Source organism: Canis aureus, chromosome 5 (assembly GCF_053574225.1).
Source record: "Canis aureus isolate CA01 chromosome 5, VMU_Caureus_v.1.0, whole genome shotgun sequence".
In the NCBI taxonomy this organism is placed as follows: domain Eukaryota; kingdom Metazoa; phylum Chordata; class Mammalia; order Carnivora; family Canidae; genus Canis; species Canis aureus.
Window position 1 is genome coordinate 48,349,730 of NC_135615.1, and position 27,983 is coordinate 48,377,712.

Below are 27,983 nucleotides of genomic sequence, written 5' to 3' on the forward strand. Positions count from 1 at the left end.
CTGAAATACTTCTGCAGTTTGCTTTCCCCTCACTGGCAAGATTTTTGAAAACACAATGTACTTACTTTACCTGTAATCTAGAATTCACTGTTCTCTAGGTGTTTACTTTTGTACTTTGTGCCCCCACTGTGTTGTAGGTGATCATTTTTGTAGCTGTGTCCCTGACTCTCTGGTCTTCTGGACTGTGTCCAGATTGTATCAGATGTTCAGAAAAGTGAATTTACCCATTAGATGGTCAGTTATTGAATATCTGCTATGTGGCAGGCACAGTTCTAGACATTAGAGATATATCAATAAATACAATACTAAAAAATCCATGCCCATAATTGATTTTACTTTGTAGCTAAGGGCATCAGATGACAAAAACATATATAGTGATCGAATTACATAATTGTTCCAGTGTGGTAAGTGCTTAGGGAAAAAGAAAGTAAATCAGATGAAAGGAATCGGGAGTACTGGTAGGGAGTGGGTTGAAATTTTAAATGGAATGGGTAGGATATCTTCATAGAGAAGGTAACATTTTGTTTGGTTGGTTTTTTAAAAAACTTTTTTCCTTAATTTGAGAGACAGAGAGAGAGATCACAAAGGCAGAGGGAGAAGCCAACTCCCCACTGAGCAGAGAGCCCTACACCAGGCTCAATCCCAAGACCCTGAGATCGTGACCAGAGCCCAAGGCAGCCACCCAGGCACCCCTTGAGAAGGTAACATTATGAACAAAGGCTTGAAGGGAGTGAGGAAATTAGCCCAGTGGATATTTGTGACGGAGCATACTGGCCAGATGGAGTAGCAGTGTAGATTAGCTTTTACTCTGAATGAAATAGGGAGTTATCCTCAGCACTTGTGCTAGTGCCTAACATACACTAGATATTTCATTAGTGTCTGTTAAATTGAAGGAAATAGACTCCACAGGGGTAGACTTTGGCTTACCTTATCTCATTTCCTTTCTTGCAGTGCTTCTGATGCTTCTCTCTGTTAAGTAGCAGAAGAATAAAGAGAAACATAGTCCCTTTGAGAATATAAAAGCCCTTGAGATGGTTTCACTTTAAATCTAAAAGATTTCCTTGTCATTTTACCTCTAAAATTTGATTTTCTTTTTTTAAGATGTTATTTCTGAGACCTTCCTTTTGGAATCTGAAGTGAACCTACATTTAGTGACTGTTTCCAGCAGTGCCTTTTTTTTTTCTTTTCATTTCTGTTTTTTTAGGAATCAGATTTATTGTTTTAAGCCTGTGTGCTGTATCTAGGGAGGCAGATGGTATAAGAGAAGAAGAAATGGACAATGCATCATAAGTAGGACCCCTTTCTGCCACTTTCAGCCATCTCTTTAATAGTTGTTGAACATTGTGTGCTAGAAGTATGTGTGTTTTTAAAATTAATAGACTTTATTTTTCAGAAATATTTTCACAAATTATTGAATGAAATATGCCAAGTACTTTAGTTAATGATCAAGATCACAATAAATAAAACAGTATAATTTAATCAAATACAGGCATTTTTAAAGTTGAAAATACTTTTCCTGTGTTATTAGAGATTAGTACATATTGTCATTGAAGGTCAAAAGTAACATTATGAACCATTGAGAAGATATTCAGTGTAGAAGTGGGGTACTTAAATGTTATGTACACTTTAACTTTTAAAATAACCAAGTTTGGGATCCCTGGGTGGCGCAGCGGTTTGGCGCCTGCCTTTGGCCCAGGGCGCGATCCTGGAGACCTGGGATTGAATCCCACATCGGGCTCCCGGTGCTTGGAGCCTGCTTCTCCCTCTGCCTGTGTCTCTGCCTCTCTCTTTCTCTCCGTGTGACTATCATGAATAAATAAATTTAAAAAAATAAATAAATAAATAAAATAAAATAAAATAAAATAAAATAAAATAAAATAAAATAACCAAGTTTTATCAAAGCGAAAATACATGCAAAATACTTCAAATCTATAGTAAAACTTATGCAGATGCAGGAGATGTGCTTTTGTTAAGCAGACTTTCTCAGGTAATTGTAATTTGTTAATTATATGAATTATGGAATGATGCCTTACAAATGATACTTGGAACACATAATCAGTAAGCGTTTATCTCTCATGTATTTTTTATATTTCCTGAAATACTCTTGCTCTCACAACTTCTTTTGACCACTTAACCATCTGAACAAAAGAGTGGTTGCTGGTAAAATGGCATACTCATCTCTAAATCCATTCTTATTGGAGACACGTTATATTTTTCCTCTATGACTCTTACATAAGTATTTTTTCCCTCTGAATCTTAGATTCACTTGCTTGATCTCTAAGTTTTCCACATGAAAGCATTGACTTTGCATTTGTAATTTCCAAAGAGCAACTTTTTAAAAAATCTGGCATTCAAAGAATAAATAAAATAAAAATAATCTAGCATAATTTATTATCAAAAAATATTTTTAAGTTAAATAATTTCATTTCTATCTTTGTTAAACATTGAAAGTTACTCTAGTAGTAAATTGGAGTCAAAATGTTTTTATTCTAATTTTATTATATCAGAAACCACATGAGCAACTTGAATAAGAAGGATAAAGAAATCATTAAGTCATTTGAATTTTTAACCTTGTTTGTCTCTGTGTATGTGAGTCTGACTGAAAGACACTGTAATTTCCTTCCAGATACGAATTGTAAATAGAGGGCCTTTTGAATGGCTACTTTTATTCATTTATAGATGAAGGAACTGGGGACTGAAACAGATTGTTACTAGTCCAGAGCTCCTAAGAACACAGACTGTATTTTTCCAGTATAGTTTAACAAAAATGATCTTTAAACTGATTTTGTAGTATGCCAACTTTTTATCAGTGTGCACCACACAATAAATACTTTTAGTCTCTATACCAGTTAAACTTTTAGTGCCATCGTGTGTGTGTGTGTATATTTATAAAACATATTTGTGTATGAAATATAAATATATATAAATTTACATTGTGTATACACATGTGTACACATATTTCATGTGTCTGCAAATTTATAGCTTTTTATCTTTCTTTTGAAAATAATCTTCTCTTTATCAGAACCAAATCAAGCTTTATAGCTAGTTCATGAAATCATGAAAGCAGCAAGGTTTTATGATGGAAGCATTGACACACCAGCAGTTGTAGCCCAGTACTGTGTTGTAACTATGTGGCACATGTTCATCAGCACAAAGGATTGGTGATTGCAGTATAGTTTCCAATCAATCTCTTTGAAACTCATAAAAAGTGTGTATGGTCCTGATGTGCAGTATTTCTAGAATTGTGTATGACTTCACTAAGCTGTTTTCATTTAGGCAGGATAGCCAAATGAGAAAAATAACTGAAACACTGGAAATACTGTAAAAACAATTGGTTAAGCTGTAAGAAAGGAAAATGGGTCAAAGCCAGTGTCACATTTTTGTCAGCTGTGTAGCCCATTTGTCCTGTTTAGATTGTATATGATGAAAGGGCTGCCAACATAGGAGTTAAAAAACTTAATTGAGCTCTACTTGGGTAACTTACTTTTGTTTCATAAGCTTGATGATAAATCTTGATAAATCTGCTGATATGACATTAGAGTTTAATTAGAAAATAAAGAATTAAGCACAATTATTTATAACTAATAAGATTTTATTTTTCCTTTTTCAGAATTATTTTAATGGGCACTATTTTACACCTATTAGTAAATAAAATATTTTCAGGATCTCCTTTTCCATTCTAACCTTTATTGTTCTTGGATTCCTTCCTCCTTATGTTTTTTAATTGCATGCCCATGGAGGAACAAAATTTTGAAAATGTCTGAAATAGCAGCCTCTAAATTAGGTATTAGCATCTTGGAGAAAGGTTTGTTTTCTGGCCACCTGCCAAGTCTCCTACTAAATTATTGGCAATCAAGTACTTAATATGATTTTCAGTCAATAAATGGCACCCATCCGTATCTTTTTTGGGAATATAAAATTGTCAAATTTTCTAACTCTAGGAGTCTCAGCAATGAGCCTGGGTCAGATTTGGAGCCAGCAGAATTATATGTGTAGCTACTGCTTAATTTGTCAAAAAGATATACAGGAATATTTTGGGCAACTATAAACTTGGATGAATGAAGAAATAAACCAACAAATCTAAAGTTTTAATTTTAATAAGGGCAATTGTAATCATTAACATTTTACAGTAACATTTAAGAAACTGATACTGAAGGAACAAAACAATTAAATGATCTTTTTTTTATTTCTAGTATATATCATTTTGGAGGATTATTCTTATATCTATTGACTGACAATAATGAAATAGGATATGCAAAACCTCCAAATAAGTTGTTTTAGCAATAAGAAATCATTGCTGTTTTGGTACTTTTAGTAGTTTGGTGACCTTTAAAAAAAATGTTTCTTTTGCTTAATAAATATGCGGAATAGACATAAAATTTTGTTTTCTCTCAATATGCTGAAAACATTTTTGCCCTATGAATAGGCGTGAATGTTGGAATCAGAGACTTCACAGAGGCTTTGTCTATTAATGAGTAAACCATAAAAATTTGACAACGTTTGAGTCATGAGTTCCGTCCAAGGTAGAGGATTCTGTGACTCAAACCTCATCTCTGTGATCCCATTTTTCTCTCCTTCTAGTAGTATTCCACGTAATAGGTTACACCCTTCCCTGGCTTCCTTCCCATAGCATAACCTGACAAACCTTCATAAGTCTCTTGATTTTCTCTTTTTGCTAGATAATTTATTGTTAAGATGAGATTTCCAGTATTCAGATATTTATGATTTAACATTTTAAATATTTAAGTACACTATATCAACTTATGTTTTCAGCATACTCTAAAGTGCAAAGCTACTTATCATGGTAGAAGAAGTGGAATTGGTGGCTTTAAGGCTACATGTTCTTAATATAGATTCTATGTATTTAAAACTCTAGGGATCCCCGGGTGGCTCAGTTGGCTAAGCATCAGATTTCAGCCCAGGTCATGATTTCAGGGCCCTGGGATCAAGCCTGCATTGGGTTCTGCACTCATCAGGGAATTGGCTTGTCCCTCTCCCTCTCCATCTGTTTTTTCTCAATCTCTCTCTCTCTCTCAAATAAATAAAATCTTAAAAGAAAAAAAGTTTTAAATAAATAAAATGCTAGTAGACAGATTGAAGTTGAGTAGAATAATGGCATATGGGTAAGGAACAGAGGATCTCAAAAATATTTTTCAAATGGCAGTCTGTGTGGACCCCAGTAGATAATAATGTAGATTGATGAAATGATCTTGTAAAATACAGTGTCCCTTTGAAGGAGTAAAGCTTTGTTCATTCTCACTTTAGTCTAGATCACTTTAACCATTAACCACTTTAACAGTATTAAAGTGCAGTTAAGATAGAGAGTTGATTTAGAAGATTAAGGGCAGAGGAGAGAGCTTCTTTTCTTGCTCTTGAGGCTTAACCTCTATGAGGTAGAAAACTTGTTAATGGAATGAGGAGCTATAAAATTAAGGAGGCATTTGGGAAAAGGAAGGGGAATGTTCAAGGTAGACCTTTCAGTTTTGTTCAGAATCCTAGTGGTGTCATCCTGACAATCACCTTTCTCTTTAACAAACAATCTTCTACATGTCCTCACAGGGTCCCAGGGCCCATCTTGGACCTACTGTGTCAGAGCTTCCATTTTCACAAGATCCACAGGCCTTTCAGTGGCACATTACAGTTTGGGAATCACTGTTGCAAGTGACTGATATATGAGTTCAGCAGGCTTGGTTAGTTTAGGTAGCAGCCCTTCTACTCCCCACATTACCCTCCTTCTCCTTCTCCCGTCCCTCCCTTACTCCCTTCATTCCTTTAACTTGATCTCAGCTACTCTGGACTGTTTTTCAGCTCAGTGTTGTATACTATTGATACTTCCCTGTTGAGACATGAAGAAAAAGAAAAGAAGTTGTGCTAAGTAGTGTACCACTAAAAAGAGGTTGGTGAAGTAAGTCAAGTTTCCCTCTTACAGGACCCTCATCATCTACCTTATGATTTATCAGATGGCAGATTTTCTTATATACATCCTTCAGAAGATATTCTTCATAACCTTAGAGGGCCTCTCATGTAAGGAAGTGAAATTATTGGATCCTGGGACACTCTGGGGCAAAGCATTTGCCTGATACTATTCTTACAGTACCTAATAGAAGGGCTGGCAGCTTTCAGCCAGATGACTAATTCTTCTGTGGTTAAGTGTTCTGCTTCTCTGGCTGATATGAGGAAAGAAGCAGACATCTGATATCTCATGAGTAAATTTCAAGCAGCATCTAATTCTAATGGCATTTTTGGCACCAAAGAGGCTGTCCCCTCCCTCTTAAAAGTAAAAATGATGGATATTTTCATGATCATACCACACTTAAAATTTATGACCCTTGCCTACCTTTTAATGTCACTATACTGTAAGTTGCAAATAAATCCATTAATGGTGTTTGTTGTTGAGAACAGTGGACCTGGTAGGTGAGGGCTAGCTAGGTTATATTTCAGCTACTAGAAGATTACTGAAAGTAAACTAAAACAAGGAAAAAATAATTTCCTAATCTTTTTGAAATATGGGTATAAAAAATAATTCCTAAGAGTTTTCTTTTTTAAAACTATCTTGAAAATGAATCTTGCAAATAGCTTCAAAAAAACGTCTTTGGAACTAACATAAAATGGTACTCTATCCTATCCCTTCTTTCATTTGTCCATTTCCATGCACTATTTACTGAATTAATAAATCAGAGTACATGAATGTCATTTGCAGAAAACACCAAGTGTTATTATAACTTCTTTAAGATTTTATTTATTTATTTATTTATTTATTTATTTATTTGAGAGAGAGAGAGAGAGAGGGAAACAAGCAGACTCCACGCTGAGCATGGAGCCTCATGCAGGGCTCCATCTCATGACCCTGAGATCATGACATGTGCTAAAATCAAGAGTCAGACACTTAACCACCTGGAGCACCCAGGTGCCCCCAGACAATTTCTGATGAAATCTTGGCAGCCTTCGCATCTGTTGGGTTACTAGTACTGATTGCAGATGTCTTTGTGGATGTGGTAAACTGGTTTCTTGGTCACTTGGCTCAAGTTTATTAGATATTGCTAACAAGTAATAAAGATCTCCTGAGAATAGAAGCCTATACTGCCTTCTTCTCACTTTTTTCTTCCTTTACTGCCCTTCTGCTCCCAGTGGTGATGTGGTTGCTATTGAGAAAGCATATCACTAGTCTAGTGGGAACCATTAGATCAAACTAAAGATCTTAGTGTTTCTTACCCAAACTCCTTTGCACTCCTACTTTCAGCACTTAAAAAAATATATAGTTTAAATGAATAACTGTAGACCAACTGAACAAAACTGGGAGTTCAGAAATAATTTCGTACATCTATTGGCCAATTGGTTTTCAACAGAGGTGCTAAAACGATTCAGTGAGGGAAACAGAGTCTCTTCAACAAAGCGTCCTGAGACAATTAGCTGTCCACGTGCAGAAAATGCAATTGGACTGCCACCTCATCCCACATACAAAAATTAACTCAAAATGGATTGGCCATCTATATATAAGAACTAAAATAGAAAATTCCTGGAAGAAAACAGGGATAAATCATGCTGTTGGATTTGGCAGTGGATTCTAAGATGTGACATCAAAAGCATAGTTAACAAAAAGAAAAAAATAAATTGGACATCATCAAAATTATAAACTTTGTTTATTAAGTGATATTATCAAAGTGAAAAGGCAACCTACAGAATGGAAGAAAATATTTGCAAGTCACGTATCTAATAAGGGTCTAGTATCCAAAAGAGATGACAAAAACATAATAACTGAATTTTAAAATGGTCAAGTGATTTGAATAGTAGACATTCCTCCAAAGAAGATATACAAATGACTAACAGGCACATGAATGGATGCCTAACATCATTAGTCATTGAGAAGTGCGAATAAAACAATGAGTTACCACTTCACACCCACAAGGATGGCTATAAGCAAAAGAAAAAAGAAAAAGTGATGGCAAAGATAGGAAGAAGTAGAACCCTCCTACATTGCTGGTGGGTATGTAAAAGGGTACAGCTGCTCTGGAAAAGAGTTTAGTGGTTCCTCAAAAAGCTAAATATAAAATTACCATATGACCCAGCAATTCTATTCCTAAAGTATATAACCAAAACAACTGATACTCAAATACTTGCACATGAGTGTTAATAGCACTATTCACAGTAACTAAAAGGCGAAAACAACCCAAATGTTCATCAGGAAATGAATGAAAAAGAAACAAATTGTGGTATATCCACACAATGGAATATTACTCAGCCATGTAAAGGAACGAAGTCCTGATACTTCCTACAACGTGGATAAACCTGTGAACATATTAATATGCTATATAAAAGAAGGCAGACATGAAAGTTCACATATTGTATGGTTCCATTTATATGAAGTAACCAGAATAGATAAATCCATTGAAGATTGCTGGGGCTAGGAAGAAGAGAGGACAGCAAGTAAGTGATGGCTATGGGGTATTTCTTTGGGACGATGAAATATTTTGAAAGTAGATGGAGAGGGTGGTCCCACAATCTTTCAAACATACTTAAAGCCATTGAATTTTGGACTTTAAAGTGTTTATCTTATGTGAATTTCACCTCTATTTTTTAAAAAAGTATAACTACTTGCACTAGTATGCAGAGAGAATGTTATCAACATCAGCATCTTCATATGCAGTGCATTTTGGAAAATGTTTTCTGTGGAGTCAGAGTACTTTATTCTGAAACTATTTGGAGAAATTACTCAAAAAACTAGATGTCCTATTCTATTGTAGTGTGTGGGGTTTGGTTTTGTTTTTTTACCTTTTACAAATCAGAAAAACTGTTTAGAATTCCGTATTGAAAGAACTAACTTTTTTAATAAAGATTTTATTTATTTATTTGTCAGAGCATGTGTGTACAAGTAGGCAGAGTGGCAGACAGAGGGGCAAGCAAGGGGAGAGGGAGAAGCATGCTTCCTGCTGAGCAGGGAGCTGGATGTGGGGCTGCATCCTAGGACCCTGGGATCATGACCTGAGCTGAAGGCAGACATGCTTGCTTAACTGACTGAGTCACCAAGGCACCCCATGAAAGAATTGTTTTCCTTTTTTGGCTGGCATTTGCATAATTATTTTGATAGGAAATTAAAAATGTTAGAAGACAACATGATAGAAGAAAATATTTAAATTGTTATAAATGATTACTAAGAGTATAATAAAATCTTCATAGTGTTGAAGAATCCAATGCTTAAAAGAGTATGTAATGTGTCAGCCTTGAAAGTGTGCTAATCATCTGCTCAACGATGAACAAAGGGATTAAAAGCTTTAGTCTCTAGTGGTCCTTTTCAATGCGGGCTGAGTAGATTTAAAGTTCATTTGCCACATATGGTTTCATTAATAGCAATTCAGCTTTTCTCTGCCCATTTGAGGCTTTACACTTAGGGAGGTGAATCCAGCCTCCCATCAGACTTGCCAGTTTCCACATGTACTGTCTAAGGTTATCTTTCAACACCTTCTAAACCTAAAACAGGTGAAGAAATGCTTTATTCATAAAGTAGGTTATTTCATAATTAAAGTTAATAAATGTTTTGCTGGTGTTGTGTTTGATAAGAAAACATAAAGATATCAAAATAAGAATCTTAACTATCTCAGATGAAAATGAAATGCAATTAGAGGTGTACTTTTTTTTAAAAGGGTGGGGCAGTGCTTGGCTGGCTTATTTGTAGAGCATGTGACTCTTGAGCTTGGGATCATGAGTTCAAGTTCCATGTTGAGCTTGGAGCCTACTTTTTAAAAATGCAGTTAAAGGTGTACCTAACAGGAAAATACACTGTTAAAGGTGTACCTAAAGGAAAACACACTGTTTCTTTCAGGATACTCTTTTTTTACTCTCTTTCTGTCCTCACTTAGGAAGATTTGGGACTCCTACCTGCTTTCTTGTCTTGTAGATTAGAAATTTTCACCTGACTCCTTGGTGATGGTGCATCAGCTTCCTCTGTTGAACCTGATACCCGTGACCCCTGGAGATGAAACACCTGAATACATAAAATGTTTTGTTAAATCATTTGTTTTAGGTTACCTAATAAATTAAATTTACACTAGTTAATATAGGAATGATTACAGAATGACAATGAGAAATACCACCAGCAAAGAGTGGGTAATAAAGTGGCTGGAAACCATAGAACAGCTTATGTTTAAATAAGAGAGAGCATCAGAATGAGTCAGAGGGACAAAATATGATTTCTGGTCCACTTCTTTCTCTTATTTTTCTGTGAATCATTACCATATTATATACCATGGCCTTTTTCTAGCAACAGACTCTCTTTGGGCATCCAGCCACCACATGATACTATTCCTGAAGGTTCTATTCTTATTCTCCTTCCTTGGCAGAAACACCCCAGGGAGGGAGCCAACTCGAGTTCCCCTTTCCCAATTACCTTCTAACTATTTCTCCTATCCCACATTCCTAGCTATTCCCCTCAAGGCTTTTCTCTGTCTAATAAGTCCAGATGGGCCCAACCTCCTTATACTTTTACTTTTAGGTTATATTTGTCTTTCTATATCTTTAATGAGCTCTGTTTCACATTTGCCTGTGTTTAAAAATGATAGGGAGAATGCAAAGAATGACTTCCCCATGCAACTTTATTTCTGAAGGGAATACCATTGTGAAGACTGCACCAGTATGGACTAGTAATTCATTGTGCCCATGATATTCACTCTCCATTAATATTTTGTAGGGTTTCAGTGAACATAGATTTCCCACCTGTGCTGTTCTAATAGTCTTATGAGACAATTCAGTTGGTCTTCAAAATAATGAATCCTTATTAAGTATGGTTTGATTGGAAGTCATGTCTGATAAAATATTCTGTCACTTGAGATATTTACTAAAATCTCATTACATTGTGATGAATGAATTAAAAATCAGAATTTCTATTATTTGACTATAAAATCTCTTTATGTAAGAGATATTTCTCTGTTAGGTACTAACCTCAGAATTTATTCTGCTGACATCCTCAGACATCATATTCTTACATCTTATGCAGTTACCTTGTACCACAGGGATATTGCTGGCCCAATGCAAACCAAGATGATGGCTTAAAACAAAACAAAATACAAACCCTGCTTGTTTACTGACTGTCTAGGGCTGGTATCTTCATGCTTTCTCTGCAGCTAGACTAAGGATTTAGTGAGTTGGGAAAGAGTTGAAAGGGTTACTAGGAAGACTTGAGGTAGAAGTATATTATGATATAATGGATCAGCTCAGCAGTGAGCTAGAGCTGGCTAGGAGAGCCATGGCAAAGTACCCACCAGGACCGTATTGTCAGCAAGTGGATTGGAACTTATTTTTAAAAAGGAGTTCATCTCAGCCCCATTTCCTTAGTTCACAACTCATAAGATCAATTATTAACTTTAAGCTATCAAATAGGTTTCCTTTTAGTTACCTATTTTATGAGTCCTCTCCAATCATAGCATAAGCTGAGGAATGTAGTTTTAGTTTAATATATCACTCACTCCTCTGTCAGCTCAAGCAAAGAGGCTATTCAACCCTAACTCCTTCAGAGTCCTAAGTAGTCATATTTTTTTGTTCACTCTTATTTAAGATTACAAAAATCTTGAAAATGTGGTTTTATATTTCAGAATCTACCACATTTAAATCAATGTGTAAGTTCAAGGGCATTGGAATCAGTATAATTTATGGTTCTCTTTTCATCTCAGCGTGAATAACTTCAAATTCAGTGAAGTGTTGTTTGGCTTTTCTTACCCAAATGGTATAGTTATCTGATTCACTTCAATAGTTGCCTATTTTCCCTTTCAGAAATGTCTGTTCTCTCACCAGGAGACTAAAACATTGTGCAGATGTACAGTTGGATACAATGATGCCAATATAATATATGCACTGTTCAATAATTTATTTTGTATCTGGAGTGATGCATCTGTTTCTTTCTTGTGGGAGGGGGTTTGAGCTTCATTTCAATGTCATTTTAGGTACTGGTCCAATTCTTCCATCCAGTTAACCAAAAATGAAAATTTCCATCTGTTCAATTGCCATTCAGAGGAATGTTTTATCTCTGAAGCACATTATGACAACTAAAATTGACAGCATAATCTGTCTGACTTTTTTCTCTTTTATTTCCTCTTCATATTCTCTTGAGCTTTAACAAGAGAGTATTCTTTTTTAGAGCTGCCTAAGATTATAGAACTTACTCTTTCTTCTCTCTAGTAACTGTAGACCAATAGAGCGTGAATGGCTGTCCACTATTCACTGCTTTATTGTGTATTTTTTTCTATCCATTAGTGACCCTACAGGAAACATACTTGTTAGTATGCTATTAACAGAACAATGCAAACATAGCATCCTCTTTCTATAAGAGTAAATGTCTGCCAGTACTATTTGGCATTCCATTGAATGCAGACTCTTTCCAATTGACGTTTGGAAGGTACAGTTACAGGCTGATTTTTATTGATCATTCTGTACTTTAGAAAAGTGGCTAAGGAGGCCTTTGGAATATACTGTCTCTAAAGTTTTTAACTATTTAAAGAACTAAGAATATTACCTTAAATAGATTTTGTTGCTGAAATGGCAGAAAGATTCCTTCCTTCCTTCCTTCCTTCCTTTCTTTCTTTCTTTCTTTCTTTCTTTCTTTCTTTTTCTTTCTTTTTGTTTATACTCTAACTTAAATTAGAAAAAAAAACAAAAACCAACACCACCTTTCTATTTTTGGGCCAGGTAAGAATTTTAGGACAACAAATTAAACAAAGCCCTATCCCTCAAATGAAGGGTTATATCCTTGGAGCAGCATGATAGATTAAACTGACTGATTTTCATAGCAATGGAAGAAAGACATAGCTATATACTAAAACTTTAGCTATGCTACACCCACAAAAAATATTATTGTAGATTACTGGATTTCTTTGAAATGTCTACACTTGTAATAAAAATCTCTGATATCCTGTACCCTTTCTTGTTCTCTTGAAGAGATTATATGATAGTTACATTACAGTAATGACCATCATTTTTGTATCCTGTATAATATTTGTGCCAGGTTAAGCATCGGTCTCTTGATTTTGGTTCAGGTCATAATCTCAGGGTGTTGTGAGTTTGAGCCCCACATTGGGCCCTGTGCTGGGCATAGAGCCTATTTAGGATTTGCTCTTTGCCTTTCCCTCAGTCCCTCCTCTCCCTCTCTCCCTCTCTATAAGAAAAGCAAAATATTTATGCCTTTGTAGCCTTTTTGAGGTATACTAGGCTAGTTGCATCTATATTATTTTTCTTAAATGTCTGTGCTCACTGAGGTTTTGTGTCCTTATTGTGTTTTGTTTTTCCCTTTTCTTCTGGTGGCTTACAGGTATATTTTTCACCTATGTATGTTTTATGTACCTTCCTATGGCAAACATGAATTCCTTTGTATCAAATCAGTAAGTTAGAGAATTACATTTTAATAATATTGTATGCTACCCATTGTAAAGAATAATACTTTAAAACTGAAACTGATTTTTTTTAATGATATGTAGTCTTTGATATAACGGATGACCAACTATAGACCACTCAATAAATGGAGTATTTCAAAAGCTGTGATTGTGAGATCCATTGGAATATCACATATGGGAGTAAAGAGCACTCTTGAGAGTGTTAAACATCAGAACTAAAAGATTCCAGGTCTTAAAAGTGTTTTAGCTGTATTAATAAGAAAATACACATTTGTATACTTTGTGGCAGGCTGAGTAAATTTAAATCTCATATTTGAAGTATATGAGATCGCTTGATCTTAGAAATTCTCCTGTTAAATTGCTATTCGTGTCTGAGCTTCATTGGAGTGCTCTAACTTGTCATAGTTTGCCCCTACACACAGTTTTCTTGGGGACATGTAACTAGATAACATTTGAAGCATACTCACATTGTTTAAGGGATTCAAATTTATTATAATCCCAGGACTACAGATGCTTATGTTATAAAAGCATTTTATTTTATTTATGTATTTATTTTAAAGATTTTAGTTATTTATTTGAGAGATAACATGAGCGGGGGAAGGCAGAAGGAGAGGAAAAAGCAGACTCCCCACTGAGCATGGAGCCTGATGCCGGGCTCCATTCCAGGACCCTGAGGTCATGACCTGAGCCGAAATCAAGATTTGGACACTTAACCGACTGAGCCACCCAGGCACCCCTATTTGAAACCATTTTACACTTCTCTCCTTAATCACCTAAAAAAGAACAGAAAGGAAAGGAGGGAAGAAGTAGAGAGAGAGAGGGAGAGAGAAAAAGAGGGGGAAAAGGAAGAAAGTAAAGAAGGGGGGAAAAGTTGGAGGCCAGTTCCTGCTTTAGCTCACAGTCTTTGGGAAAAAATCGGTTGTATGGTAAGGGTAAGAAGGAAGTGCTAGGAGAGTTCAGAAGTTGTATGAACCATTTCCTTCAGTGCTGAGGAAAACAATAACATAAACAAGGTCTTGTTCTTGAAAGCAAGGGAGGAATTTTTTAAACAGAAGAAGGAGAGTGGCCTTGTGGAAGTATTTTAGAAGAAGGAATGGCATGAATTGGTTCTGTACTTACAGATAGTCATATACTGTTTTTTGTTATCCCGTACCTAAAACCTTTTAGTATGAAGTCTAAAATGTTTTTCTATTCAGTAAGTATGTGTTGCTAACATTTTACATATAGCAGTGAATATGGGGAATACAAAAGGAAGTCAAATTCAACTCTGCCCTCACAAGCTGTGTGACATAGCTGACAAATCCTAAGGGTGAGTAGCCCGTCAGACCTGGATTTGAATCTTAGCTCAACCACTAATTGTTTCTTTGGTTGACTCACAAATAATTATGGAGCATCTCCTACATGCCAGGTATTATTCTAAGTGTTGGGATACTGTGATAAAAATATAAAAGGTACATGTTCTCTCCTGGCATTCTAGTATTTCCCTTACTTCAATTGTGATATAATTGACATCCAACATTGTATAAACTTAATATGTACAACATGATAATTTGATACCCATATGTATTAGGAAATTATTACTTCAGTAGGGTTAGTTAACACTTCCATCACCTCACATAATTACCTTTTTATTTTTGTATGTGGTGAGAACATCGAAGATCTATTGTCTTAGGAATTTTCATGTATATAATACCGTATTGTTAATTGTAGTCACCATGTGGTACATTAGACTCGCAGAACTTCCTCATTTTGTAACAGGAAATTAGTACCCTCTAACCAACATTTCCCCCATCCCCTACTCCCTGGCAACTGCCATTCTGCTATTCCTATGAGTTCAGCTTTTTTAAATTCTACATATAAATGAGATCATGCAGTATTTGTCTCTCTCTGTCTGACTTATTTCACTTAGACAATGCCCTCAAGGTCCATCCATGTTGTTTCCAGTGGCAAGATTTCTTTCTTTCTCATGGCTTTCTAGTATTCCATTGAGTATATATATCAATGTGCTTTATCCCTTTATCTGTCAATGGACACTTCAGTTGTTTCCATATTTTGGCAATTATGAATAATTGATAGCTCTTTGCAGCACTGATTTTATTTCCTTCGGGTATATACTCGAAGTGGGAGTGCCAGATCTTACGGTAGTTCTAGTTTTAATTTTTTGAGAAGCTTCCATACTAGTTTCCACAGTAGCTGCACCAATTTAAGTTTTTACCAACAGTGCATGAGTCTTCCTTTTTCTCCACATCCTTGCCAAAACTTGTTATTTCTTATCATTTTGATAATACCCATTCTAACAGGTATGAGGTGTCATAGCATTCTAATTTTAGTAGAAAGAGACAGAAAATAATTATATGAATAATATTTTGTCAGATAATGAGAAATGCCATAACCTGAAATATGTGATAAATAAGGGAGGAACAGGGCCATGTGAATTTTGCTTTTGGTTGAATGATCAGAAAGGGCACTTAGACATGAATAGTTTTCTGTTTTTAGAAAGAAAAAAGACTTATAGCTGGATTCTAGTGAGCTAAGGGGAGAGTCATATTCAGTGAAGTCAGAGGTAGTCTGAGGCCAAATCAAGAAGAACTCATTGATTATGGTCACAAATTTGATTTTCATTCTCAATATATTTCAAAGCTATTTTAAGCAGGGGGACCTGGGGCACGTGTGTGGCTCAGTTGGTTAAGCATCTGCCTTCATCTCAGGCCATGATCCTGGGTCCTGGAATTGAGCATTGCATCAGGCTTCCTGTTCAATGGGGAGTCTACTTCCCTGTCTCTTTCTCTCTCCCTCTGCTCCTTCCCATTGCTTGTTCTCTCTCTCAAATAAATAAATAAATAAATAAATAAATAAAATCTGAAAAGAAAAGAAGCAGGGATATCTGATTATGATTTATCTTTAAGCTTTTTAATCTTTTAGAAATAGGCTTTTTGTTTTGTAAAATTTGATGTCCAAACTGGAAGTAGGGAATGAGTTATATACTATTTGACTTTTTTGTTTAATTTAGACAAGTAAAAACAAAATAAAATTGATACTGACTACTAATCTCAGTGGTGATAGTGACTTCCATAATGGACTGAGTGTTCCTTGAAGATAGATGTTATATGTAATTTTCTTTGTATCCCCAGTACTTGAGCTTGGTAACTGGCAGTTTTATGGGTGAATAACTATGCCTACCAAAGATCACATAGGGTCTGAGCAATCAGATACCACTGGTCATGGAGACATGATATGCAAAGAGCCGTTTTGAACCAATGACACATATATAAGAACTTAAAGATTTTCTGATATGTATTACCCATATCACTAAACTGAAAATAGTCCAGTTAAGCCCCTATGTCAGCCTCATTCCAGACACTAGAATACTACTCCCATATGGCTATAAAATGTCCTTTGCATCCAGTAGCCCTGTACATTTTATTCTTTTCATTAGAAAACTGTATTTAACACATATTTGATCATTGCTAGGGATATGTCTAGAGAATTTACTAGGGTATAAGTATTACCATCTAGTTAGTTAGCATTTTAATAGAATCATGACCTACTATTCAATTCAGTGATTATTTTGGTCAAAGCATTTGACTCATCAGAGCTTCCAAAAATACTAAAAACACTAATTCTCTCATTTTCAAACAATACAGTAAAAAAAGCTGTCAATCAGTGTTTAGTTCCTAAGGAATTGATGTTTTCATTTTTCATACCTTAATAACTGGTACTACTAAGAGCAGTCTTTGTAAGAAAGATTTATATACATTTTTTAGTTAACTCTAAAATTTGTATGACACTTTATGGCTTTCAGAATACTTCATTCAAACCTTATTCCTCCTAATGTTCAGAATGATTTCTTAAAATCAGAAAAATTGCTTAAATTTTAATTTTTTTTAAATTGAACCTTTTTTTCATTACCTGATTCTGAGTAATGAGTATGATTCCACCTTTCTGGAAACATTGTGAGCTCCCTTACTAGGGAGTATGTAAAGGGCTTAGTATGTAGCAAGTGACCAATAAATGGTAGTCAGTATGATTATTATCACCTTCATAATTATGATTATCAAACATTTGAGGCACATATTGGCTTGCTGCCTTAGCTAGTAAGTAACACAATCAGCATGTGAATGTGAATCTTTCTAATTCCAGAATTCATGTTAGTCTCTCTACTGTTAACACTTCCATAGAGGCAAATCATATTATAAACTCTGTAAAGGGGCAGCCCTGGGAGACCCGGGATCCTGGAGACCCGGGTTCAAGTCCCACATCAGGCTCCTTGCATGGAGCTTGCTTCTCCCTCTGCATGTGTCTCTGCCTCTCTCTGTGTGTGTCTCTCGTGAATAAATAAATAAAATCTTTTAAATAAATAAACAAACAAACTGTAAAGAAAATAGCCATGAAAATAGCATTGAAAGATGGGTTGCATTTGTAACATATAATATTTTTTATGTGAACTGTTTTCCGTGTTTCTCATCAGTTTTTCCAATTTTATTACTTATTTTTCTAAGTGTATTTTCTGTCTGACCTTCTAGAAAACTAAGAAAAATTAACATGTTTTTACAGATAGCAGAGGTATTTATATATGCTTTTATTTGATGACACCTTAAGTTTGTATGGTGCTTTCTAGCCTTTGGAATACTTCCTTTAGCCTTATTCCTCTTGATGTTCAAAACAACCTCTCAAGATCTTAGAAAAATTGCCAAATTCACTGAGCCTTGTTTCATTATCTATAAAATGTGGATGATTCCACCTATCTTAAAGCTGTGTCTTTATACATTATAATTTCTAGGTATCATATTTATCTTTTACTCTGGTTTTTACTGGTTATCTGTGTCTATTATCATTATCATTGTGGCTTATAGTAAATCCTTATATTTTGTTAATAGTTTCTAGCAGTTCAGATTTATTTTATTTAAACCAATGTTTTTTCAAGATCTGTTTATTTGGGGCACCTAGATGGCTCAGTTGGTTAAGCATCTGCGGGGTCCTGGGATTGAGCCCCATGTTGGGCCCCCTGCTCAGCAGGAAGCCTGCTTCTCCATCTCCACACTTGATCTTAGCCAAAAGGCCAAGAAGCGATGCTTTTCCATCTCCTTTTGTGCATCCCCCCCACCCCTCATGCTCTCTCTCTCTCTCTTTGTCTTTCTCAAATAAATAAAATCCTTTAAAAAATATTTATTTTAGATAGAAACAGAGAGAGCAAATGAGCATGGGGGGAGGGGCAGAGGGAGAGGGAGAGAGAGAATCCTCAAGCAGACTCCCCACTGAGCATGGAGCCCAGCACAGGGCTTGATCTCATGACCTATGAGCCAAAACCAGACTCTTAACTAACTGAGCCACCCAGGCACCCTTAGATTGTGATATATTTTTGGGTGTTATAATATAGTTGTATTCTGAAGCCAATAAATTTGGGGAACAATTTGTTCAATAGGGTTACTTAAATTATCTAGCAAAATGCAGAATTTCTTGAAGCTTTTTACTGCCATTGCACACTGGGAATCTCCAAGAGGGAAGTTTGTGTAAAGTGGGCAGGATGTGTATATATATATATATATATATATATATATATATATATATATTCCCCTCAACTAATTTAACCAAAGAGTCCTTTCCCTCTGTCCATAGAGATTAATTTTTTTGAAATAAAGATATCTACAGCAATGATTATCTGAAAACTCTGGACCTATTATATCAGTATTTGTTAGGGTGCTTTAAATTCCAAGATTCCTAGGTCATCCCTCTGTCTTCTTAAACAAAATTTTGGGGAAGTGGTATAAAACATCTCTTAGTTTTTCTTTTCCCATCTCATCAACAGTTGAGCTAATTGGAGCTCTGTTCTTAACTATCTACTAGTCTTACTATACATCATCTTAAAATTCTGGCATTCACTCCCATGCTGTAAGTGCTCCATTGCTCTGAAACATACTCAGTTCATTCCTCCTATTTTCTCATTCTAGATGCTTAGAAATAATAGGTTTTTTAACAACTCCAATCAGATGTTTCATGAGACCTCAGACTTCCCATGGTAAAACTGAAACTAATTATTCCCTTCTTCAAAAGAAAAAAAAAATGAGGAAAACCCCTTCTGCTTCTTTCATGAACCTTGTGTTAGTAAGTGAGGCCTATCCCGGACCTAGATGTTCAAATCAGAAACCTAAGAATCAGGCATAACTCTGCTACCTTATTCCCAATATCCCCTTCAGTTACAAACCAATTATATTTTCTGATTGGCTCTTGAATCCTTCCAGTTCTATCACTAATACCTCTAACCTAGTCTAGCCCTCTGTCCCTTCTCTCATAAACTGCAATTGCCTTTTGATTTTCTACCTCTAACCTTGTTCTTCTCTAATCCCAGCTCCATACTACAGTCTTTCTGATATTTCCAAGCTTCAAATGTATCACTGTGTTTTAATTGGTGACTTCATACCACCCTTAGGATTAAATCCAACCTGCCTGGTTTAAGAGGCATGTCCTAGGATCAGGGCCCTGCCTCCCTGATGAGCATTAGCTCATGCCACTCGTTCCCTTGCTCTCTGATTTCTACACTTGAAATTTTTGCATTCCTTCTCTGTGGATCATGCCAGGCCTTTAGACATGTTTCTCTTGCCTCTCACTGCCTTCCTCCCCTTCTGTCCTTTCTCCTTCTACACTTTCCATCTAGTTGACTACTCATTGTTTACTTTCTGTTCAAATACATGTTCCCCAAGGAGATCTTCCTTACTTTCTAGATCAGGTAAGAATCTTATGCTGTATCTTTTTTGTATTTCCCTCACCACTCTTCATTGTTATCACCTATTTTGTTATAGTGATTGCTTTTCATTATAGTTGATACTGCTATTTACCTTCCGTATACATTGATCCCTTCTTTCTTAGAGCAAAAGCTCTCATTTTTAACTGGGCACATTGCTACACAGCAAACAACTACATTCTCTCTTTTCCTTTTACAGACAAGTTTGGCCTTGTGATGAAGTCTTGAGAAATGAGATGTAAGTTGAATGTAACTTAAAGGGAAGATGCCCCCCGCCCTTTCTTTTTCCATTGACTAACATGTGAATGTGCTGACTGGCCCCTTGAGTAGCCATACTGCATCATGAGATGGCACTGAAGACAAAAGAGCAGCCACATAGAAGAGGCCTGACCTCCTTATGACTGCACTTTATTACCATCATCAGCCCTGGACTCCTGGCTTCCACGTTGACTTTGTGTGAGAGAAAAATATGCTCCATCTTGTGTAAGCTAGTGTTATTTACTTAACTTCTGTATGTGTTTTTACTCTCTGATATAGCTATTCTTCACATAAACTTCTTGTATTTGGATAGTTCTGTACCTTATAAGCCTTACTAAGAGGCAGAGCCCTTTTACAGTAGGAGAGCTTTGTACTCACCGCTACAGCTTCCCTCATAGCTGGACTATGGATGTATGACCATGATTCAACCAGTGCAAAGCATTTTCCCCACTTTTGAATGTATGAATAAGTGATGCCAACAAATAGAGACAGCAGCAAATCCTTGCTGGTAATGGTCATGGTTAGATAGGACTTTTGGAGGCAAGTAGCAATAGACGATTCAGGCTGGAGGTGCCATCTCTTGTTTAGTATCAGTGAGATAGGTACTGCCAATTGTCACAGTTAATGCTTGCTGGTGGCAGCCTGGAGGTCTTTTTCACTGGACTAGTTCCGTGACATCACTTTCTCTGGTTTCTTCCCTCATTACAGAGTTTTTGAGCCCATTTCTTCAGCTTCCCAGCAATTCTGTGAACTATCTAACATTTTCTTTCAGGTTTAAGTAAAGGTTTATATTGCATGTTAATATCCTTGACTGAAGTAGTCATGATTCGTCTTTCCTAGTGGATTGTAAATGCTGTGACAGCAGTCTTCACATCAGCATATCCTCACAGTACCTACCATCTCAATATATCCCAGCTTACTTCCTGGCATATTAAATTGGTGCTCAGGATTTTTTTTTTTTTTTTTAATAAATGAGGAATCCATGCCTCTGATCTTAACTTTCTTACTACCCTAGCAATTTCACTTTAGCTCCATTAATCGACTGAAATCACTATTTGTCAGAAGACTTCGGGTATTCTATTTTGCAAATCCATTGGATACTTTTTTCACTCTAGCTTGATTAACTTCTTTAAAGACTTGATCACAGTATTCCTTGCTGGTTCTCATTTATCCTTCTGACTATTTTTCTTCAGGTTTCTGAAGCTATTTCTTTTTATCTGCCAGTTCTTATATCCTGTGGTTCCCCTAGAATTCTTTCTTGAGCTCACCTACTTCTATGGAATCAATTACTATACCTGATGATGATGATTTCCAAACCTTAACCTTTTGAGCTTCAAACACTATATCCATCTGCCTATTCAGGATCTCTCTGTTTGGGTGTCCCACAAACTTCTCAAATCCAATGTGCCCTACATGTCTGAAATTAAACAAATGTTGTTGTACCTCCTTTGTAGATGGGTATTATAGATACGGTTATTATCTAAATCATTTGTTTAATCTAATTCTCAGCAAATTATTGAAATTAAGTTAATATGCATGTATAAATTCACAGTTAAAATTTGTTCTCAGATTTTTTCTTTAGCCTAGTACTTTCTATTTTTATATTATTGTACAAATAAGACTTTATAACTTCCAAAATTCTATTTAGTACCAGGACTTTTTTTTTTTTTTTTTAAATTATTTATTTATGATAGTCACAGAGAGAGAGAGAGAGAGAGAGGCAGAGACACAGGCAGAGGGAGAAGCAGGCATGCACCGGGAGCCCGACATGGGATTCGATCCCCGGTCTCTAGGATCGCGCCCTGGGCCAAAGGCAGGCGCTAAACCGCTGCGCCACCCAGGGATCCCTAGTACCAGGACTTTAATATTGAATATAGACACAAAAATAATATATATTAATATTGCATGTTGAATAGACATAAGTTGTAGAATACATTTGCCATCTGTATTTGTCTACCTTGATAAATCATTTTAATTACATTTAAGCAATTTTAATTAACCATTTTTATTTAATAGAACTTTAAGATACTTATTCTACTTTGAAAAGATTTAGTTTTCAGAAAAATGTGATACAAAACATAAAAAGAAATGGAACATAATTGAAAAAATAGTCAAACTTAGTCATATTTATTTTTTATGTTAAAATTTCACCTATAATATGGCTTAATTCATTTTGACATTTTCAATTAAGTGTTTTGAAAGTCATAACAGTAATTTGCTTTAACCAAATTTGTATTTTCCTTGAATTCTCTGAGTAACAATTTTGTAAATAGTGTGACAGGGCAGTTTCAGTTAGAAGCTTCTTCAGCAATTCAGTTACCTTGTAAGAAAAACATCTTCATACTGGAAAATTATTAAGCTGCATAAACAAATAAAAATTGGTTGTTAATGTTACAAACATTCACACAGGGAAGTTGTTAAAATTATTGAAATTTACTAGGTAGCTTTTTATAATTAATAACCCAGGAAAATAACTAATGCATAAAAATATGTTAGTGTAATTTCATTCATTTGAAACCCTTAAGCTTAATTAGATTTTTTTCAAACATTTAATTTATGGAAGAACAATAGTGTTTTTGGATTTTAATTTTGTTTAATGACTTTTGTTCAAAGGCACATAAAAAGAAATTTTTCCCTTTATAATAATTTCTTTCAACTCTCTTAAAATAAGTTATTCTGAGAGTTCCCTTTGTTGATATATTGATATAATGCTGTGTGCCTTGTAACTTGGATTATATTAAAACTAATGGATTTATTTCTAACTGGTCTAACTAGTTATTCTTTTCTATTGTAAATCTCCTTGAATATTTGAAGATTCTGAATGAAGCCAGTTTTTAAATTCATTGCTGTGAATATCATGACATTGAATATCCTTGTATAGTCGTGTATTCTATGGACTGTTGCTTGTACATCACCCAGTGAAGGTATCTTTTGTTCTTGATTGTTCCCAAGTGTATCTCCTCCTTTTGTAGAATTAGGATTTCATGAGGGTAAAATCAGCATTCACAGGAGTAGTTTAAAGAAAATAAAATCCGGGCAGCCCGGGTAGCTCAGCAGTTTAGCGCCTGCCTTCGGCCCAGGGCGTGATCCTGGAGACCCGGGATCGAGTCCCACGTCGGGCTCCCTGCATGGAGCCTGCTTCTCTCTGCCTATGTCTCTTCCTCTGTGTGTCTCTCATGAATAAATAAATAAAATCTTAAAAAAAAAAAAGAAAACTAGAAATTTGAAAATATACCTAGAAGTTTCTATGCTATTTGTATAATTTATATGTATGTCATGTACAAAGCATCTTTATTAGGTATTCTGTTTTATACACCTGACTTTGCGACCCTTGCAAATGGAGATTGGTCAATTTGATTGTAGGCCATTTTTCAATCTTTATTTGGCGCAATTGTCATTCTTAATTGAGTCTATTTTGGAAATGTCAAAGCTGATATACTTCCTACCACTGTTAATTACCCATATAACAGAACTTAGGTTTTATCAGTTTTAGGGTAATGTTAAACATCTACAGGGAGAACTTTTTTTTGCATGTGTTTTATATTTATTGAACATCCATGATATAGATATTAAATAAGACTACAGGGACTCCTAGGTGGCTCACTGGTTGAGCATCTGCCTTTGGCCCCGGGACATGCTCCCAGGATCCTGGGATCAAGTCCTGCATTGGACTCTCTATAGGGAGCCTGCTTCTCTGTCTATGTCTCTGCTTCTGTCCCTGTATTTCTCATGAATAAATAAATAAAATCTTTAAAAATAAATAAATAAGACTGCAGATTCTTTGTCTTGAGTTTCTTGTTCATTACCTACTGAAACCAAATTGAAGTAAAAGAGAAGAACTATATCACATACAAGGCTGTTTTTTTAAAAAATATTCATATATATATAATATTTTGTTTATATTTTATATATATATATATGTATATATATAATTTTATATATAGGTATCAAAAGAGAGTGAGAGAGAGCACCAGCAGGGGCGAGGGGCTGAGGGAGAGGGAGAAGCAGACTCCCCGCTAAGCAGGGAGCCCACCATGGGGTTCGATCCCAGGACCTTGGGATCATGACCAGAGCTGAAGGCAGATGTTTAACTGATTGAGCCACCCAGGTGCCCCAAACAAGGCTGATTTTTAGGACATTTTCTGACTTTGTTCTACATAAATATGCTCAGGTGTGAACTTGACGTATGTAATTACTAATGATAGAATTTTTTTTTTAAAATTGACTGAACCAATATATACTTACCTGACATTTTTACTTTTAATGACTTTAAAATGTTACTAAATATGACACCCAATTTCTTGTATTTCTATATTTAACAGGAGAGTCATGGAAACAAGATGATTATTTAATTTTTTTTTGCCTTCTCAGGTAACTTGGAAATCTTTCCACATTACCATACAGCAAATTCTACATGTCAGACTAGCAGTCAGTGTGCTATAAATTTCTAAGCTTTATTTAAAAGATTTAAAATCTGAGGGGTTAAACAACTACAGTAACTATGGATTATATTTTAATAATTAAATATATCGCTAACAGTACTTTTTTTAATGATTCATACAAAGGTAAAAATAATTCACTTTGGGGATTCAATAAGGTTCTCTTTTTTACACTGAGGTAGAAAAATACAGGGGCACTTGAGTTGCTCAGTCAGTTAAGCGTCTGACTCATGGTTTTGACTCAGGTCATGATCCGGTCGGGATCTAGCTCTGCACTCAGTATGGAATCTGTTTGAGATTTCTCTCTCCCTCTCTCTCTGCCCCTCCTTCAACATGTGCGCTCTCTCTCTCTCTCTCTCTCGTAAATAAATAAAATCTTTTTTAAAAGGTAGAAAAAGACAAAAGGCAGCAAAGGTAGAGAGTGAGATGTTACGCAGGTTGGAGAAGGAAAAGTCTAGAATTACATAACTATCTTTTGGGGGAAAAGAACCGATTTCAACAGAATTCTGATTGCTGTGGTTGCATGCATATTGAAATTATATAATGACATTTCTGGTAGGTGGCAGCCAAGTAGCATGAAAGCTAGAAGCAAATAACTATGTGGTGGGAAAACTATAGATTAACTGTCAGGAGGGAGTTTGAAGCTTTGTTCTTTTTTGGCTCATTTTGCATTCTGCCACATTGAAACATTCTGTCTTGATGTGTGGTGTATTTCTTATGGTGGAGATAAATGTTTCAACCGTTACCATGGTTTCCCCAGCTATCATGGTAGGAGTCTCTGGGACATTTCTTACCCCAAAGCCAAAGGATCCCAAGACAAATGTTATTTTGATTTTTAATCATCTAAATATCACCTATGTGGCTGAAGCTTACAGTTTTAGATTTGAACAGTGACTTATGAGCCCATATTGTAATAAGGGGGTTTGAGTTTAGGGGCCAATATTGTGTTGGAAAGGTAAAGAATGATGTTGGCTCTTAGCTGTATGTCTTTTAAAAAGTTGGTAGGTTGCCTGTGCCTGGATAGCCTGTACCTCTTAGTACACCTCTAATGTATCTGGGATGTCTAGCACCTGAGTGCCTGGCCACTCTTGATAAGAGTCAGGATTATCCCAAAGAAAGTACTTAATTTTCTCCTCTATGTCCCCCTTTTGTTGTTTAGAGATCAATATTTGCCTTAGATCATCAGTATCTTTTCCCTATTTGTAGCCCTTCCTTTTTTACTTTTCAGTAAGGTGTAGGGTGTATGAAATAACCTATAATAAAATAGTAGGTTCACTAAGAATTGATTATGTCCTAATAAACTTAATTTGGAATAGCACAAATTCATATTAATGTTATATTGACAGTGTGTTTTGGGGCAAAATAAAAACCTCATACCCAGAGAGTTAAACTTGGGAGTCCTTTCTGTATGAACATAATATAAAATAAAAATCTTTGTAGAAATTTTGAATTAAAATGTAATTGAATAGATTATTGATTTGTATTTTCTTTGAGCATATTGGAAATTTGTTATGATTGACTTTTGCTAAAGCAAAAACTGTAGAATTTCTTAGACTAAAATAGATGTGTGACTTTATGTGAAGTTTCAGAAACAGCCATAGTATTTACAGGGTTTTCAGGGGTGTACTGGAGCAAGCTTTCATTGGCTTATGAAAGGGATTTTAACATTTTAGGAATTTCACATGCTGGTTCAATACAAACTTATTCAAAATTAAATCATATGAACTTATAATTAACTTATATTAAAAACAAATACTCAAAATTCATTACTAACTAATTGACTACGGTTTACTATTTTCTATGCTTCTGATATTATTTATGCCTGTTGTATCTATATGGTTGAAATCCTATACAGTGGTGGGCTACTGTGCATCTCTTCCTAAGTCTGCTTTCAGTGATATCATGTTAGTGGCTTGAACTTGGTCATGGTGGAGTATTAATTCCAGAGAAATTGACAAATGCTACACATGAGGGCTTGATATATTATTTTATTGATTGCACTTAAAGTGATGGAGAAAATTTTAATAATGCACATTGTATCTATAGTCACTGTATTTTGAATGGCACAAAAATTGAGGAAATATTCTTTCAAGATTCAAAAACTATAATCCAGTCAACATTCATGGAATTACACTCAGAGAGCCAGTTGATAAACATTTACCAGCAGACTGCAGGTTTAAATTCATCAAACCTCATTAATTTTTTTGTTAAATCAGGATTTAACCTAAGTGCTTTAAATTAAGGTTACATAAGTAGCAATAAAATGTATTTTTATTAATCCAGTATCAGTTGCTTACCAGAACATGAGATATACTTATGCATTTATAAAAAGAAAACTACCTTTTTTTCTTAAATTTTATTTACAATAAAAGCTAACTTGTAGTTTTTTTTAATTTTAATATCCTCTGTCAGCCTCTCGTTGTTCTTAGTAGAAGTTCTCTAAATGACTGATCAGAGTAACAGAAACCTTAAAAACAATGACATCAAAAACATAAGCTGTGTGCTAGAGATTGTGATTCCTTCGATTTTTGGATGGCTTAAGAACCAGCATTTTATCAATCTTCCCTGTTGGTACTAATCATCAGCCAGGCCTAAGAATTACTGTATGACATAATTTCCAGTGCCTTTTGGAATACTTTAAGACCTTTTACTTGGAACAAGTAAAATAAAAAAGAAGGAACTTCAGCAAACTACATGGTGTTTATCTATTGAGTTTAATGACACTATTGCATATCTCATGTTGTCTGGTTAGAATATCATGAGCAGTATACTGTGAAAGTATTTTTAGTTCATCACTAAGTTTTTTTTTAATATACATTTTTTTTTATTTTTAAGGAATCTCTTCACCCAATGTGGGACTCAAACCAACAATTCCAAGATCGAAAGTCATGTGCTCCACTGACTAAGCCAGCCAAGTTCCCCTAATTTGTCACTAAATTTTATCCAAAGAAAGTATCAATACAAATGAAAAGAGTATGAAGATTGGTTTTCTTGTCCTGACTCTGTAACTTTAGGGTTTGGTTACCTTGCCTGTGTAATTCTCTTTCCCTTAAAAAGTCTCCATTTTCTCATCCATAAAATAAGGAGATTATACTACATAATCTTTAAGGTGGAAAAGATGATTGATCAAAACATTACCTTTCCTTCATAGAGATTTATTTTTCACTGCTGTTT

General features: G+C 35.2%; 1 protein-coding gene and 1 long non-coding RNA gene across 3 annotated transcripts in view; both read left to right on the forward strand.

The window, feature by feature from the left end:
• The window catches only part of NDUFAF2 (NADH:ubiquinone oxidoreductase complex assembly factor 2), a 149,081-nt gene that overhangs the window by 15,938 nt on the left and 105,160 nt on the right, over nucleotides 1-27,983 (forward strand). The gene's annotated exons all lie outside the window — the stretch shown is intronic.
• On the forward strand, nucleotides 475-27,789 carry LOC144314142 (uncharacterized). Of its 2 annotated transcripts, XR_013379839.1 has the most exons (3): nucleotides 475-701; nucleotides 20,312-20,350; nucleotides 27,645-27,789. It is a non-coding gene; the product is annotated as an uncharacterized LOC144314142 (long non-coding RNA). The 2 variants fall into 2 exon arrangements; XR_013379840.1 differs by lacking the exons at nucleotides 475-701; nucleotides 20,312-20,350 and adding an exon at nucleotides 20,357-20,595.